This window comes from Equus caballus, chromosome 23, assembly GCF_041296265.1.
Source record: "Equus caballus isolate H_3958 breed thoroughbred chromosome 23, TB-T2T, whole genome shotgun sequence".
NCBI lineage: Eukaryota > Metazoa > Chordata > Mammalia > Perissodactyla > Equidae > Equus > Equus caballus.
Genome location: NC_091706.1, coordinates 40,446,676 through 40,463,761, shown reverse-complemented (window position 1 = coordinate 40,463,761; position 17,086 = coordinate 40,446,676). Strand labels below are relative to the sequence as shown.

General features: G+C 39.0%; 1 protein-coding gene across 3 annotated transcripts in view; it reads right to left on the bottom strand.

Annotated features, from left to right (window-relative positions):
- The window catches only part of IL33 (interleukin 33), a 158,166-nt gene that overhangs the window by 120,494 nt on the left and 20,586 nt on the right, over positions 1 to 17,086 (bottom strand). For all 3 annotated transcript variants that reach the window (XM_070248335.1, XM_070248311.1, XM_070248322.1), the window contains exon 2: positions 14,119 to 14,326. The gene's annotated coding sequence lies outside the window, so the exon portion shown is untranslated. The remainder of the gene's footprint in view (positions 1 to 14,118; positions 14,327 to 17,086) is intronic.

The window sequence follows — 17,086 nt, the reverse complement described above, 5'->3', positions numbered from 1 at the left end:
TTTATTTCTTTCTCTTGCCTGATTGCTCTGGCTAGGACTTCCAGTACTATGGTGAACATGAGTGGTGAGAATGGGCATCTTTGTCTTGTTCCTGATCTTAGAGGAACAGGATTTCCTCTAAGCTAATGCAGGCCTCATAAAACGAGTTTGGGAGTATTCCCTCCTCTTCAATATCTTTGGAAGAGCTTGAGAAGATCTGGCATTAATTTTCTTTAAATGTTTAGTAGAAGTCACCAGTGAAATCATCTGTTCCTGACCTTTTCTTTGGGAAAAGAAAAGGTTTATGACTACTGATTCAATCTTCTTACTCATTATTGGTCTGTTCCAATTTTCTATTTCCTCATGATTCACTTTTGGTAGGTTGCATGTTTCTAGGAATTTATCCATTTCTTCAATCCAATTTGCTGTTGTTTAACTGTTTAGTCCCTTATGATCCTTCTCATTTTGTGGCATTAGTTGTAATGTCTCCTCTTGCATTTATAATTTTCTAATTTGGATCCTCTCTCTCTCTCTTTGTTTTTTCCTTTTGGTTAATCTAGCTAAAAGTTTGTCAATTTTGTTTATGTTTTTGAAAAACTAGCTCTTAGTTTCATTAATCTTTTTAATTGTTTTTCTGTTTTCTATTTCATTTCTTTCTGCTCTGATCTTTGTTATTTTCTTCACTCTGCTAACTTTGGGCTTAAGTTTGTTCTTCTTTTTCTAGTTCCTTGAGATGTAAAGTTAGATTATTTATTTGAGATCTTCCTTTGTTCTTAATGTAGGTATTTATCACTATAAACTTCCCTCTTAGAACTGCTTTTGCTGCATCCCGTATATTCTGTTTACATTTTCATTTCATTCAAGATATTTTTTGATTTCCATTTTGATTTCTTCTTTGACCCATTGATTGTTCACATGTATATTGTTTAATTTCCACATTTTGCAAATTTTCCAGCTCTCCTCCTGTTACTGATTTCTAGTTTCATACCATTGTGATCAAAAAAGGTCCTTGGTATAATTTCAATCTTCTTAAATTTGCTAAGGCTCGTTTGTGACCTATCATATGATCTATCCTGGAAAATATTCTGTGACCATTTGAGAAGAATGTGTATTCTATTGCCGTTGGTTGGAATGTTCTCTATATGTCTGTTAGATCCATTTGGCCTAAAGTATAGTTTACGTCCAACATTTTCCTGTTGATTTTCTGTCCGGATGATCTATCCATTATTGAAAGTGAGGTATTGAAGTTCCTTAATTTATTGTATTGTTGTGTATATCTCCCTTCACATCCATTAGCATTTGCACTATATATTTAGGTACTTCAATGTTGGGTGCATACATATTTACGATTATTATATCTTCTTGATGAATTGTCCCTTTTATCATTATATAATGATCTTCTTTGTCTCATTACCATTTTGCCCTAAAGTCTATTTTGTCTGATATGGCATAGCCTCCTCCACTCTCTTTTGGTTTCCACTTGCATAGAATATCTTTTGCCATCCCATTACTTTGAACCTATGTGTCTCTTTAAAGCTGAAATGAGTTTCTTGTAGGAAGTATATAGTTGGTTTTTTTTTTTTTTTTTTTTTAAATCCATCTAGCCTCTGTATGCCTTTTGGTTGGAGAATTCAATCCATTTACATTTCGAGTAATTATCGATAGGTAAGGACTTACTAATGCCATCCTATTCACTGCTTTCTGGCTGTTTTGTAGTTCCCTTGTTCTTTTCTTCCTCCCTTTCTGCCTTCCTTTGTGAAATAACAATTTTCTGTAGTGGTATGCTTTGATTGTCTTCTCTTTATCTTTTGTAAATCTACTGTAGGGTTATTTTTGGTGGGTACCATGAGGCTACTGTATGGTTTTTTTGGCAGTTACCATGAGGATTACATAAAAAATCTCATCGATATAACAGTCTGTTTTATGATGATAACAACTTAACTTCAATTATATACAAAAATGTACACTTTTACTACCCCCTTTTATGTTTTTGATGTCACAATTTATTTCTTTTTATGTTGATTCATTATCAAAATATTGTAGCTATAGTTATTTTTAATACTCTTGTCCTTTAACCTTTATACTAGAGTTAAATGGTTAATACTCCACCAAATTACAGTATTAGAATGTTCCGAATTTGACTATATACTTACCTTTACCAGTGTGTTTTATATTTTCATATGTTTTCATGTTACTAATTGATGTCCTTTCACTTCAGCTTGAAGCACCCCTTTCAGCATTTTTTGTAAGACAGGTCTAGTGGTGATGAATTCTCTCAGCTTTTGTTTCTCTTGGGAAGTCATTACTGCTCCTTCATGTCTGAAGGACAACTTTGTCAGGTAAAGTATTCTTGGTTGGCAGGAATTTTTATTTCAGCATTTTGAATATATCACCTCACTCCCTCTAGCCTATAAGGTCTCTGCTGAGAAACCCACTGATAGCGTTATGGTTGTTCCCTTTTAAGTTACAAGATCTTTTTCTCTTACTGCTTTTAAGATTCTTTCTATTTTTGATTTTTGACAGTTTTATTATAGTATCTTGGAGAGGATCTCTTTAAATGTTTTTTGATGTCCTATGACCTTCACAAATTTAGATATCCAAACAACTCCCCAGATTTGAAAAGTTCTTTGCGATATTTCTTTACAAGGTTTCTACCCCTTTCTCCTCTCTTTTCCTTCTGGAACTCCATTAATTCACAAGTTAATTCTTTTAATGGCATCCCGTAGATTACATAGGCTTTCATCACTCTTCTTCATTTTTTCCCTCTGTTCTCTGTGTAACTTCAAAGTCCTGTTTTCTATCTCATATATTTTTTCTTTTGCTTGATCCATTCTGATGTGAATGCTGTCTGTTGGATTTTTTAAAAAATTTCTTTCATTGTATTCTTCAGCTCCAGAATTTTCTGTTTGGTTCTTTTTTATGATTTCTATTGCTTTTTGTTCATGTATTTTTTCCTGATTTCATTGAATTGTCTTTCTGTGCTTTTGTTGCAGCTTGTTGAGTTTCCTTAAAATAGCTATTTTAATTCTTTAAATTGGAGGTCTCCATGTCTTTGGGGCCAGTTGCTGAAAGACTGTTATGACCCTTTGGTGGTATCATGTTTCCTTGACTTTTCATGTTGCTTGAAGTTTTGCATTGCTGTCCTTGCATTTGAAGTAGCAGCCACCTCTTCTGTCTTTATCAACTGCCTGCGGGACAGAAATACCTTCCTTCAGCCCTACTAGTGATTCTGAGGCTTTCTCAAATCTTCTATAGATACACCTGTTCCATGCTTCTTGCTCCCGCTTGTGGCAGGATTCTTAAGCTTATATGCCTTCCCTCAATCCTGAAACACACCAGGCCAAGTGCCAACAGCCTCTCTTTTGTTTTCCCAAAGGCAGCACTAAAGCTCAAGTTTGTGGTCTCTACCTGGTGCTCAGATTCAGGCCAGCTTTCTGCACATGCTTAGGAGCCATCTGCCAAAGCTCATTCTCACCACTGCCATTGGGAGCCTGTCAGAGGGTGGGAGTGTATGGGCAAGGCTCATAGAGTTATGGGGGTAACCATGGGCCAGTTGAGGGCATCTGCGGCTGTGGCATTCCCAGTGGTTCATGGGCAGGCATCTTGATGGAGTCTGTAATAAAGTTAGTAAGATCTGTGCCCCTTTAATGACCTCCAACAGTCCTATCTGCAACTCTCCCAGACTCTTCCCACCCATCTTACATCCCATGATTCAGTACTCTGGATGGGATAAGAGAGAAATGATCCCTTCTGGCAGTGTCCCACACAGCTGGGGAAGCCAGTATTCACTCAAACATTCTCCCTTTCCTCCACAGAATAAATCATGGGCTGGTCTCCCACAGAAGATCTTTCTTGGCCCTGAGCTGTGCCACCTTGGGGGTGGGATGATGCATATCAAGTCAAGCTGTTTCTCTTATCTACTCCAATGTGTCCCAACTCATATTTTTTGTTCCAACAGCATGTTGAAACGTCTCCTCTGGAGACCTGGACTTCTACAAAGGCTCTTTCATCTGTGGGTATTGTCTAAGACAGTGTTTTTGGGGGGTTCCCAGACTGTGCCCAAGAGGGAGACAGTTCACAGGCCACTGCAGAGTCCACAGCTGGAACCTAAGTCGGTATGCCTATTACCCAATGCACAAGTGAGTGAGACTACTCCAGGGTCTCTTGGCACATGGTGCTGGATCCCACAGCTGCCACAAAGGCACTTTTGTCCATAGTTAAATACCAAATTATTGTTTTGAGTAAGGAATAAAAGCAAGGGATGACTTATTCCACCATGATGCCAATGTCACTCTCTTTCATCCATCTTTTCATTTGGTTTTCTAAATCTTCTACAATCCTGCTTAGCATACAAAGAATCCCTCTGCAAGAACAGCTTTGATGAGAAAAAAAGAAATAAAGATTTGGACATAAATATTGATACAGATAAACATTTCTCTGACAATTTTTGGAGAAAAGGATAAAAGAGAAAGGTTGATGAAAAGTGTCAGTGCTGGAAACCTAATAAATGAGAGACAGGAATAACAGGGACTAAGTGAGTAAGTCTTTGTCAGTTCCCCACCCCAACAGCCGCTTAAGGAAAACTAATCTTGCCTGAAGTGAGAAAGGGGATTGCAAAAGAAAAGCAATTTCTTAATCTATGATTTGTTCCAGAACCTGAGTTTGCCTAGGTAAGTGATTCTCTGTAAATCTGATCTTATGACTAATTTTACATTAATATAGATGGGATAGAACAGAGGAAGAAGGAGGTCAATACCATGATTCAAGCAATAATTTCGTATCACAGTTCCCAGAAAAGATGATTTTTTGCCAACTTAAATTGTTTTAAGAACAATCTCTGCCTCTGGGAGCCAGCCTGAGGTAAGACTTTTGAAATAAGCAAAATTTATCCTCAACATTCTTTCCTGCCATTTCTCTGCTCCTTGACCGTTTTCAGGGAGCCATTGGTCTTAGGCTGCCTCCTGGCTATGAGGTCACCACACTCAAACATTGCCTCCTCCCCACCAAGTCTTCCCCACCTCAATTGCCTCATGCATTTTACTCATTGAGGGCATAATGTCCACAAGTTACCAAGAAGGTCCTGAGGATACAAGAGGACATGGAGGACAAGGACTCATAGGCTAGTTAATGGAGACTTACAATGCGCTGTGTTCCAATACAATCCACTAACCTCTGTTATATTATAAATGACACCATACTCTACCCTCTGAGTATCTGCATTTTAAGAGGATCTCCAGAGATGAAAAACTCATCGTAAAAGGATGATTCTCCTGATAGTGGAAATTTTAGTAGACAACAGGCTCATGAGAAAGAAATGATGGGGCCCGAGGTGTATTTCAAACCATAAGATGAAGAGAATTGTTTACACTAAGTCAAACTATCAAGTAGTCTCCACAAAACACGTAAAATTTTTGATAAAAATATACTGACCAGCTACATAGAAAGATAAGCAGATAAACAGAAACACAGATGGACAATAAATAAATGCACACGTGGCCTGGGAAGTTTACTGATGATAACTTACATAACATCTTGTCACATATTTAATATAAAAATTTGTTAACAGATGTTGGAGAACCGACAAGGCTAACAGGGAGCACGGAACGTAATGTTGAGATGGATATTGGAGAAAGCAGCTATCACCATCAGGGCTGGGGGAACAAAGGGAAGAGTTTGGAAATTAAATCTTAGAAGCTTGAAGGAGGAGTCTTTTAGGGCTGGGACTCAGACCTCTGAGGAGGGGCTGCTGCTTGGCAGTTTATGGGGCTCCGAATGCTTGCAAGAAGGACCACAGAGTTGAACTGAGACCCCTGAGGAAGGGACACGAGCTAGCTGGGTTGGTGTCTCTGGAGGAGTGCAATGGAGCTGGTTCTGGGAGTGTTGGGAAAATTGCAAACTAGTATCAACTGTACCTAATGGAAGCACTGCACTAGAGGTGAAGAGCCTTTGCTGGGGTGATGGGAGAGGAATAGGAAGCAGACAGGAAGAAGCCAGGCCCTTCTGCTTCCTCCAGCCTTCCAGTCTCCATCCAGAACCCCCTACTGATGAGGCCTAACAGGGGTCCAGCTGGCAAAGGAGTAATGGGGTTTGCATAATCCCAGCCTCAGCATCACAAAGCCAAACAGAGAAGGATCGGTTTGAAGGTGAGGGACAGTAGTTTAATAACCAACACACATCTCATCTTAGATCTTACAATGTTTTACAGTTTTGTTTTTCAGAAATCTCCTTTGCTTTCAAATGAATGATTTAAAATTTAAAGTTATACCTTTTAATTATAGTTTTTAAAAGTTACTTCTGACTGATGTAACATTCAGTTCATCAGTCGTCCTCTTTCCACATGGAAAATTAAACCCTCATTTATTGAAAAAGTATATCCAATTATAACAGATGGTGTTCCCTCAAAAAAAGCAAATATCATGGCCAGGGAGTTTCCACTTCATAAGGTTTAGAAGAGACCATTCTTTCCCATAGGGACACGATCAGGATTTGAATTGCATAATAAAAATATGGAGATTTCTCAAAGATTGACTAATCAAAGCACTCAGCATGTATCTAAGTGAAGTTTCAAAAGGCTATGACTGCCAGAGAGTTTTGAGGGCTCCTGTGTACATATCTAGGTTTTGCGAGGGGCTGGGGGGGAGAGGATATAATTATTGAAAGAGTTGGTAAAATATTCTTTCCACAACATAAATAACGTCATCAAAAACTTTCTGAGAGACTACCACATGCCAGGTACTATTATAAGTACTTAGCACAGTTTAACACATTTCATCCTCACAATAACTCTAGAAAGCATCTCTCTTTCACAGACGAATTAACTTGCCCAGAGTCATACAACTAGTTAGTGGCACAGCCAGAATTTGAACCCTGCAATCTGGTTCCAGGATACCTACACTTCTACTCCATCAATCCTCAATGTGGTATACTCAGAAATTTTATAACTGCTTATGATCAAATATATATTTCCAGAAAATGTGGTCTTAAATCTAAAGCTATCAAATGTCTTCTCTTAAAAGTTATGAGAGTGAAGAAAACTGGTCAAGGAACAACACTGCCACAAGTTACCATTTAGTGAAAGAAACATATTCCAGCCTTCTCTCAGCCACACACCACCTAACTAAAAGTCACAGAGAGGTGGACTCGGAACTCCACAATGGGTTCTGCGTAGCGGGTTGGTGCCGCCATCTTGAGGCAAAGGGAATTCTGGGCCACAGTTCCCTCCTTAAAGGGTATAATAAGGCTCCTCTAACTCTCAACCTCCAGGGCACGTGCACAGGGACAGAGTGGAACTGTTTTATATCCATGAAGCACTGTCATATGACATGCCATTGCTCACATATGCATTATTCATGAAGACAGAGAGAGAAGATCTGTGTTTCAGAAAGGTTACATGAGGGAAGAGTAAAAGCTGGGATGCTATAAATTATTATTCCAGTCATCTATGTGAGTAAGAATGAAAGCTTCATCTGAGCAAGCAGCGATGATGGAAATGAGGAAACAGATTTGGGAAATAATTACACTAGTTGCTTTCAAGTTGCAAGGCACGTAGGCCCACTCAGATTATCTCAGGTAATAGACTGTAAAGATGGAGGAGGAAATAACAAACACGGAACTAAGTAGTCTTGGCAAATTTCATAGAGAAATGGATCATTATCAGGATATGACACAACTCATGCAACCTATTATTTCAGTTTACTCATCATTTATGCTTATTCATGATTCCCTACCTCATGGCTTTTAGTTTTACAGTTTTCTCTGCATTCCTCTCTGTTACTGTGTTTCTCTATCATCTGCATCCCTCTGTAGATGCCTCACCTTCAAATTCCCCAAGAGAGAATATGATTGGTTGAATAAATCATTAGCCAATATAGAGTAGCTTTGTGAAGAAGAAAGCTTTTGTGCTTCCTCATGGGTTGCCTTTGAGTCAGATTCCATTCTTTGTTCAGTGGAGCATTTATGTATTGTCAGTACAAATATAGAGGATATATAATCTGTAGAAGTTCAAAAGAAAACTTGATGTGTGCAGGATGTTGCTGGGGGAGGCTGGTGGTGTCTAATGCCTAAGAAGCCTCACTAAGTGATGAATTTATCACAGTCTTCCTCAATCTTGCAGTCTAAGAAAATTAGTTTGAAAATATACCAAGATTGGGTTTATCTCTCAAGGTGAACACCAATTAAATAGGTCCATGGAGTCTAATATATGAACCAGAATGCTAGCTTCTTAATTTACAATGAGAAATTTTAAATTATAGAGACCTAAATTATTAAGTCCATGTGACTTATATATTCTCTTCCAATGGGAGGACTCACTTCTTCATCCCATCCAGGAAGAAAGGGAAAGGCAAAGGGCACAATGTGCAAACCAGCTGAGACTGCCTATACCCTAACCTTCTTAAGAACTTTTTTAGGAAGCCTCACCCAACAGCTTCTGCTTATATTTCAACAATCAGAACTGTGTCACATGGCCATATTTATCTATAAGGTGGGCTGAGAAATATGAGTTTGGGCTGGACTCACTGCCACCCACAAATAAATTGGGATTCTCCTTAGACATAGAGAATAATTAATATTAGGCAGGTAGGCAACCATCAATCTCTTCATAAAAAATAAACCTAAAAAATAGAAAACATGGGATCCAGGAACCATGTAAACCATCACAGGAGAGTGACATCAGCATCATGGTGGAATAAGTCATCCCTTGTTTTTGTTCCTCACTCAAAATAATAATTTGGTACTTAGCCATGGACAAAAGTGGCTTTGCGGAGCTGTGTGCTTTTGTGGGGGACAAGGATGGGGAAATCAATTGTCCCTCCATTGAACACAATTAATTTGCATATTATGAGCAAGAATCATTTGCTTTACTATCAACTGTCTAAATTTACAGTTGTAAAATAGCTCAAAGGCAATGAAAGGTGCAAACCTCATCAAATCAGGTAACCTGTAAGGATATGTGCTAAACAAAGCCTAAGTTTCCATTGAAGACACCCAGACATTTCAGTCTTTCATAAATTTTCCCTACATGATCCACCCTTATATGACATTCTACTTTATTGCTTTATATTTCTAAAGCCGTATCTTTGTTCTCACTGTTCCAGATGAGATCGTCCTGAAATGTGATGCTTTTTAGAAGCAAGCTGTCCTGATTTGTCAGATTCTCTATAAGATTGCAGTTTCTATTGATTTTTTTTTTTACTAATTCTTCTCCCCTTCTCACCCCCACCCAATTTATTTCCTTGCCATACTATGACAGACTATAGCTGTACCATAGTTGGCTATATTACATGGCCTTGTAGCACAATCTTATTCTGGAAGCTAGCACTGTCAAGGATGGAACTGTAGGAGGGTAGGGAGTCATGGTAGCAGAGCAAGCTCTAGTAGAAATAACTAACTGTGCAGTATACAAGGAGGGGACAAAGGCAAAGGTCTGGGTGGAGTAACTTGGGATTATCAGGATTATCAAGATAAAGGCTAACTCCTTAGGAGTAAATAAAGAGGTCTGGTTGAGAGAGGAATAATGCACAGCCAGAGTGGCAGGGACAGCATAGCCCACCATGAAAACTCAAGGACTAGAGACTGCTATTGAGAAGATGCAGAGAGGCATTCTTAGTTACAGAATTCTATTTCCCCTATCCAGGTTCCAAACTAAACACAGAAAGAAGCATTTTTCATAATGCATTTCATGCCTCCTAAGCTTTAGAAATTCAGAAGGAATAAGGCTGAAGTATCCAATTATAATAGTGTTTCCTGGTGTGCATTCAACTTTCAGTTGAAATATCTGCTCTGGAATGGATTTCCTCCTTCCTCTTTCTTTGCTACCTCAAATTTTAAATCTTTAAGCTTTGTTTAAACCCAGAAGTCATCTCTCAAGAATATGTTAGGCAGAACAGAAGCCTGAAGCCCACCTGAATCCCAACCTCAGTCCCTGGGGGAATCACCTTAGAGGTTCTTGAAGTTAGCAGAGCATCTAGAATTTGGAGCACCCGGCAGCCTGAAAAGTAACTATCCAGTAAAAAACCTAGTACTGTAACTGACTTTTGGCTAACCAGAGGGAAGCAGAAAATCTTTTAAAATAAAATTTTTCTCCCAATTATGAAAGTAATATAAACTTATTGTAGAGAATACAGAATAAAGAAAAGCAGGAAGAAGAAAAAAATCATCCAAAGTCCTAACAATGACAAGATCTATTCATCTGATTTTGTTTCTTTCCAATCACTTTTATGCCTTTAAAAAATGGTTCTAATCTTATATTATATAGTTCATGCCCTACTTTTTTCAATAAGATAAAATATGTTAACATTTACTAAAATTTTAATAATCAAGACAGCATAGTATTGGCGTTAAGATATACTAATAGATGAGTGGAACAGAATTGAGTCCCGAAATAGACCCACACATACACTGTCAATTGATTTATGACAAAGTACCCAAGGAAATTAAATGGGGAAAGAAAAGTCTTTTCAACAAATGCTGAGGGAACAACTGGGCATTTACATAGATGAAAATTAATCTTGACCCACAACTCACACCATTCACAAAATTAATCCAAGATAGATCATAACCCTGATATAAAAGCTAAACTACAAAAGCTAAACACTAAAACTTTAACTATAAAGAAGAAAATGTAGGAGAATATCTTTGCAATCTGAGCAAAGCTTTCTTAGACCTAACAAAGGCACTAACCATAAAAGAAAAGAGTGATAGATTCATCAAAATTAAAACTTTTGGATCATCAAGAGACACTGTTAAAAGAATGAAGAAAAGAAGCTACAAATTCGGACAAAATATTTGCAATTCATATATCTGACAAAGGACTTGTATCCTGAGCATATAAAGAACCTCTATAAAATTCAACAATATAAAGACAAATAATCCAGATTCATCACCTACGTTCATTTTGGGTAGTTGGCCAGGTGGTCACAGGTAGCTCTCAGAAGACAGCTGAATGAATTAGTTTGGTAGGAAGCAGAAACATCTTTGACACAGAAGATGGCGTACAATCAGGGAAAGGAAACAAGGAGTGAGGGACAGTCTCAAGACATAAAGCAACTGGAAAATCCAATTCAATATAATTAAGAGTTGGATATACTTTACTTTTGCTAGGGGGTCTGTATCAGTCAGCTTTTGCTGTGTAACAACCATAAAATCTCAGTGGAATACAAGATGCATATAGCATTTATTCCTCACATGTCTGAGGTCGGATGAGGCAGCTCTTCTTCAGGCTGTGGTAGCTGGGGTCCCTTTACTTCACACTTCTTTGGATCAGCTGAGGTGGCTGTGCTCCACATATCTCATTTTAAGGCCCAGGCTGAAGAGGGAGCAGCTGCCCTGGAGACAATCTACTTATAGCAATGGAAAATGCACAAGAGAGCAAGCTTCACTATAAGTGTATTTCAAGCTCCTCCGGGGCCAAGGAAAGTCACATTAGCTGGGACCAAAATTAGTGGGAGAGCCACCCACCTTTAGAGAAGTGACTCTGAAATGAAGGCAATTTTGCACCACCACCACCACTACCACCCCACACACACATCCAGGGGAGGAGAGTGGCAATGTCTGGAGGCATTTTTGGTTGTCAACACTGCAGGGAGTGGGAAGTGATACTGGCTTCTTATAGGCAGAGGCCAGGGATGCTGCCAAACATCCTACAATGCACAAGAAAACTCCGCTCAGCAGAGAATTACCCAGCCAAAAATGTTAATAGTGTTGAGGTTAAGAAAACCTTCATTAGAGGGAGGAATTGCAAAGTTAGGTGGCAAAGGGCATGGATATAGGGATGAATGAGGAAATGAGGGAATTAATCCAATCTACTATAGATCATAAATATAGATTCTCCTATTATAATTCTTCGTTGAAAACCTAAAGATGATGAAAATATGGAACTTTTGACTTAAATTTATAAAACATTAAATTAAAAATATATAAACCTGGCATTCCAAGTCCCTTCAAAATTTTGAGTACTTATGTAAACAACAATGGCAGCAAAAGCATATATCAATGGTGAATGTTCACAATATCACTCCTAGAGCAATTCTGAAAAGAGAAAACTTCAGAAAATATTCTCAAAAGGCTAATCCCAACAACATTGCCCCATCTCAAAATCAATCTCAGTTAAATCATGAAAGGCTGGAGAGTCATGAGGTCTCCCTGTGGGCCAGGTATCAGGCTAGAAGTAGTAATTGCTATTAAGGTTAAAAACATTTCAGGGAAATACTCACTTAGGGGAAGGGTATTCAAGTCCTTGATATCTGGTTTGACCATAAATGACATTTCCAGTCAAGAGTTTATATGATAAGATTTTATATGATAAGACCATGGCTGCAATTTTGGATTTGTAATATACCTTGTCTTTGATGTTTCTCTTAGCAGTTTCATTTGCCTTATAAACAAAACAGATCAGAAACAAGAGGAAAAGAGAACGAAGCTCTCATACTATTACAAAGCTTTGTTGTGAAGCTGAGGCATATTCTGTTGACACCATGAAATATCATTTTCGCTATGATGTGGGCCATTGAATGATGTCATTCAGCTAATATTCTTTGTTTCCCTATAGAAAAGAGAAAGTGACTATAAGACATGAGATGCAAATTTAAGGCTATAGATTTAAAGCAGAAGTCAGGATATTAACAAGTGAAAATTCCAGAGTATTATTAATACACATAAGGTGGGATTGGCTGATATGGGTTTTTGTTTACTGCATTTGCCTTTCAGGGGTATACTGGTTGGGGACTTAGCTGCCAACAATAGAATCCTCTCTAGATAGTTTAAGCAAAAAAAAAAAGAAAAAGAAAGAGAACTTGTTAAAGGATAACAGATAGTTCACAGACTTGCTTGGAGGATGAGGGGCCAGACTCTGAGGGCACATCGTCAAAGACAGTATCCAGACACACTTTGGGGTGGGGGAGGCTTTTCTGAGTACATTACTGCCACTGTTATTTAGTACTTATGATACTCAGGAGCTAGTGCCAGAAGTCCTGTTACTAGTAGAACCTGACACTTCTGACACCACTTATGCCAAAAGATCAGTCTTGCTTTCTGTGGCCACCTCCTCACACACTGCACTTGGAGAAATCTGACCATGTGGACACATAACGATTAATAGAAGATCGGTCACACATTTGCACCCTAGCTTTAAGGGAATCTGACCATGCAAGTTTTCTGAGAAAGTCATACTCATAATATGGAAAATTACTAAAATGAGAGAAAATATTTGATGTTGTTGTGTGGCCACTAACAGAGAATATCCACTACAGAAAGAAAGAATATCAAGGCGAAGGGAAAAACAATAGTAACCAGTGTTCCATGTCAAGAGCGAGCAGATGTGGGTTAAACAATAGTTTGGCAGGTCTGCAACACAGGGTGCTATAGATATGGAAGATGAGATGGTGCAGGATTCTAGCTTGTCTCACTAAGCCTCCTGAATCTCTGTCTTCTTGTCAAGAGAGCTGTCCACTCTGCAGGACTCATGGATGGTGCAAGGGCCCACAGTTGCAGCCTGGTCTTTAAAAAGGCAAGAGTTTCTATGAGATTTCTTCAGTTCCTGTAAAGTGACTACCCCTATAATTTGAGATTCATGTCTTTGGCTTAAGGCTTTGGTCTCATTATGAAATGAAATTATTTCCAAAAAGGGTAAATATTCTATGCCCATCTGCCATTTACATCCAAATGTGGATGACTTTGAGATCCTTTCCTGCAAGCTCACCCCTTTTCTTTAAGTTAGATATTCTGTTACTTGCAAGTGAATGTATTATAACTGATAGAATTATTGGTAATTCTATATATATACACACATATAATTCTATATATATCATGGGCAGAATTGTTGATAGAATTGATAGGGTATCACTCTTTAAACCAACAATAACTTAGTTAAAACTACATCATCTCAAAATAAAGAGTTGAGTGGTAGAGTGGACACTGTGCTATACCATCCAGATCCACTTTCAGGGATAGAGGATTTATTCCCAAACCTGGTATAAGTGCTGCTGGCTGACACACTTCATCTGTATCACTCTTCGGAAAGTACCTTGAGCATAGAGATCTGCCTGAACCAAGGGCATACTCCCTTCCTTGGGGACAGCCCATAATAGGCTGGTCAAATCAGTGACTGATCTACATGAGAACATAAAGGCTGGGCCAACTTACCTCTACTCAGGCCAACTCTCAATGGCCACACCGGCGTCAGAGCTCTTTGTGAGGTCAGCTGAGGCCTTTGCTGTGACTCCATCACAGCTCATCTCCCTCTGCCCAATCCTGCTTCCTTCTCTTCCACAACTACAGATTCCAAGAACACCCCTTAATATACTTCCTGCATGCTGATCTCCATTTCGGTCTGCTTCCTGGGGAACTTCACCTGTGATAAGAGGTGTATTTATTAGAATTAGGTTCAGTAGCAGGTGATCAATAACCAACATAATATGAATTAAACAGCATCAAAACTTGTTCCTCCCAAGTCAAAGTCTATATCAGAGGCCCAGAGGTGGTATGGTGCATCACAGGAGGTGCAGAGACCAGGTTCTCTCTATCTTTTTGCTCTTCTCTGTGTAGATTTGACGTCATGGTCCAAGATGGCAATACACACATTCTAAACCACAAGACAGAGGAAGGGACAAAGAAGGAACAAAGAGCACACTTGTGCTGTCTCTTGAAGACTGTCCCATGAGTTGAGGGGGCCCAGGGGAAAAACTCATGTTCCTGTTAAAACTTTAGGCATTTACTATGTCTTCGATGTTTTTAGTTTTCTTGGCCCTGTGACAACCAGGTCATGCTTGGACCTGCTTTGACTACAGATCTTCTCTCTGGACTCAAGCTTACTAGGATGGCTTTCCTCACTGCCCACTCATTCTCCCTGGGCCAAATTCCTATTTCCTATACTCGCCCATCATTTGCTTCTGGTCCCAGCATTAGGCCTAGCACTTATACTCACTGCCACCAGCCCTTAACACCACACTTTAGAAACAAAATGTGACCTACAGCAACCCTTGTTATAATTTGTTCTCTTCTGACCCTCTCATTGCAGGCAGAATCACTGATTCCAAAAAAAAAAGGCTTGATCTTTAACCAGACTGCTAACTCATCACCAATTACTTTTCTTGCATAAAATCACCAGTTGCCAAAACATCCAGTTTGGCCATTTCAAATTATTTGGAATAATGAGTTTTCATATTTGGAATTTATCTTTATTTTCCTATTTTCATTTGTGCAAAGTTTCACAACAGGAGTCTCTTTTACTGATTGAGAACATATTTTGACTCTACAATAAAGGATATTATTTTGCCCTACTCTTTTCACCATAACTTGACAAAGATGGTGTTAGAAATGTATGACAACAAGTAACAGCATGGGCACTGACCAATCAGAAGGGATGCGAACTGTAAGTAACCTGTGTGGCTGTACCAGCATCTGAATCCTGGCAGTGACCATGTGATGAACATCGTGGTGTTGTGTAGTCGCAGGAGGCAGTATCATGTGACAGTCAAGCATACAGGATCAAATCCCAACACTGCTGTTTACTATATGGGGCCTCAAGCTTTCCCTGAGCCTTAGTTTTCTTATCTGTAAAATAAAGATAAAGTCCCACCTTCAGAGCATTTATTAGGAACATTAGGGAAGATAATTCATGTGGAGTATTTGACACAATGCCTGACACATTGCAAAAAGTTCAAGCTACTTTTATGGTATTTAGCAGCTATTTTTATTATCTTGGGCTCTTTTGCAAAATTCTTGTAAACAGTGTTGAGCAGAATGTCCAACATCACTTTTTGTAAATTCTTCTTAGTTCAATTCTGGTCACCTGATAAACAAAGGTCTATTTTAATTGGCCTGGAGGTACAATAAGCTAAATTTAACATTTGGTTATGAAGACTATGTTAGCCATCTTTGAACATAATTGTTACCTCTCTTCCTGTGGTATTTAAATTTTTATTTTAATAGCACAGTGGTTAAAAACACAGGCTCTAGAGGCTGACTAAGTAGGCTTGTAGCCCAGCTCTTCCACTTCCTAGCTGGGAAAACTTGGGCCAGTTGCTCTCCCCCTCTGAGCTTCATTTCTCTCATCTATAAAATGGATATAATCCAAATCACTTGCCTTGTAGATTCAATGATATACTTTAGAACATTTAAAACAGTGCCTGGCGGAAAGAGGAATCATTCAATAAACATTAGCTATCATTATTTTATTGTAAATGATCTCAACTCCTTTTGTGAAGTAGAGGCAATATAAATCATAAACTTAAACTATGATTAAACCACTAAAGGAACTTTTTCACTAATTTTTTCATTATATACGGTCCTGATTTTTTTGAAAAAGCCTAGAAAATGTTCATATTTACTTATGGCTGTATAAATAAGGATTCAAAAATATTCACACTACACTCAGATGTGTAGAAAGCACATAGTTTTTTCTTTTTTGGTGTATAATTAATCTGATTTCCTTCATATGCCCCCACTTGTCAAGTAGTAGAGCAAGGGCAGTAGCCAGATGTTCTCATGACAGCAGAAGTGAGACAAAGCTCTCAAATCTTTGTGGTGACTTCTGGATCAGTGCTTTTCTCTGCCACTGAGTAGCTGTTCTGGGTGCTCCCTAGTGCTGAAGGGTGACTGGTCTCATCCCTGTGCATTTACCCGCTGCTGAAGTCAGCAGTGGGATACCTCATGGTGGTATCTCTCAGCTCGGTTGGAACCTGGTGGCACTCTCTAGATAGCTCAGCCTTGCCTTGGCTCTCAACTGATGCTGAAGATTCCTCTAAGAGCCTGCCTTTCTTATGTCTAGTCCTGACCTGCGATGCCCACCTAAGTTATTTGCCATAGCAGACTCCACAGCAGGCCAACCTTCTGTGTGCCCTTTCAGAGACGCAGGAATTTTCCATCTTTCCCGCCTGGAAACCAAAGGCAGCTCAGGAAAACTAAACTTAGACCTACCTTCTGTGCAATCAGGCTGTGCCGCAAAGATCTTTGCTGTGGCTGCCCCTAGGTTGGTGTAGGAGCTCCCTCTGGAGCCCCAAATGTGGAATGAGGCAAAGCCCTCTGCCAGGGATGGTCCCATTCTGGCTAAAGCTCAGAGAGGGGAGACTAGGCCATTTCATACTCACCCCTAAATCTGTCTCCCTTCTCC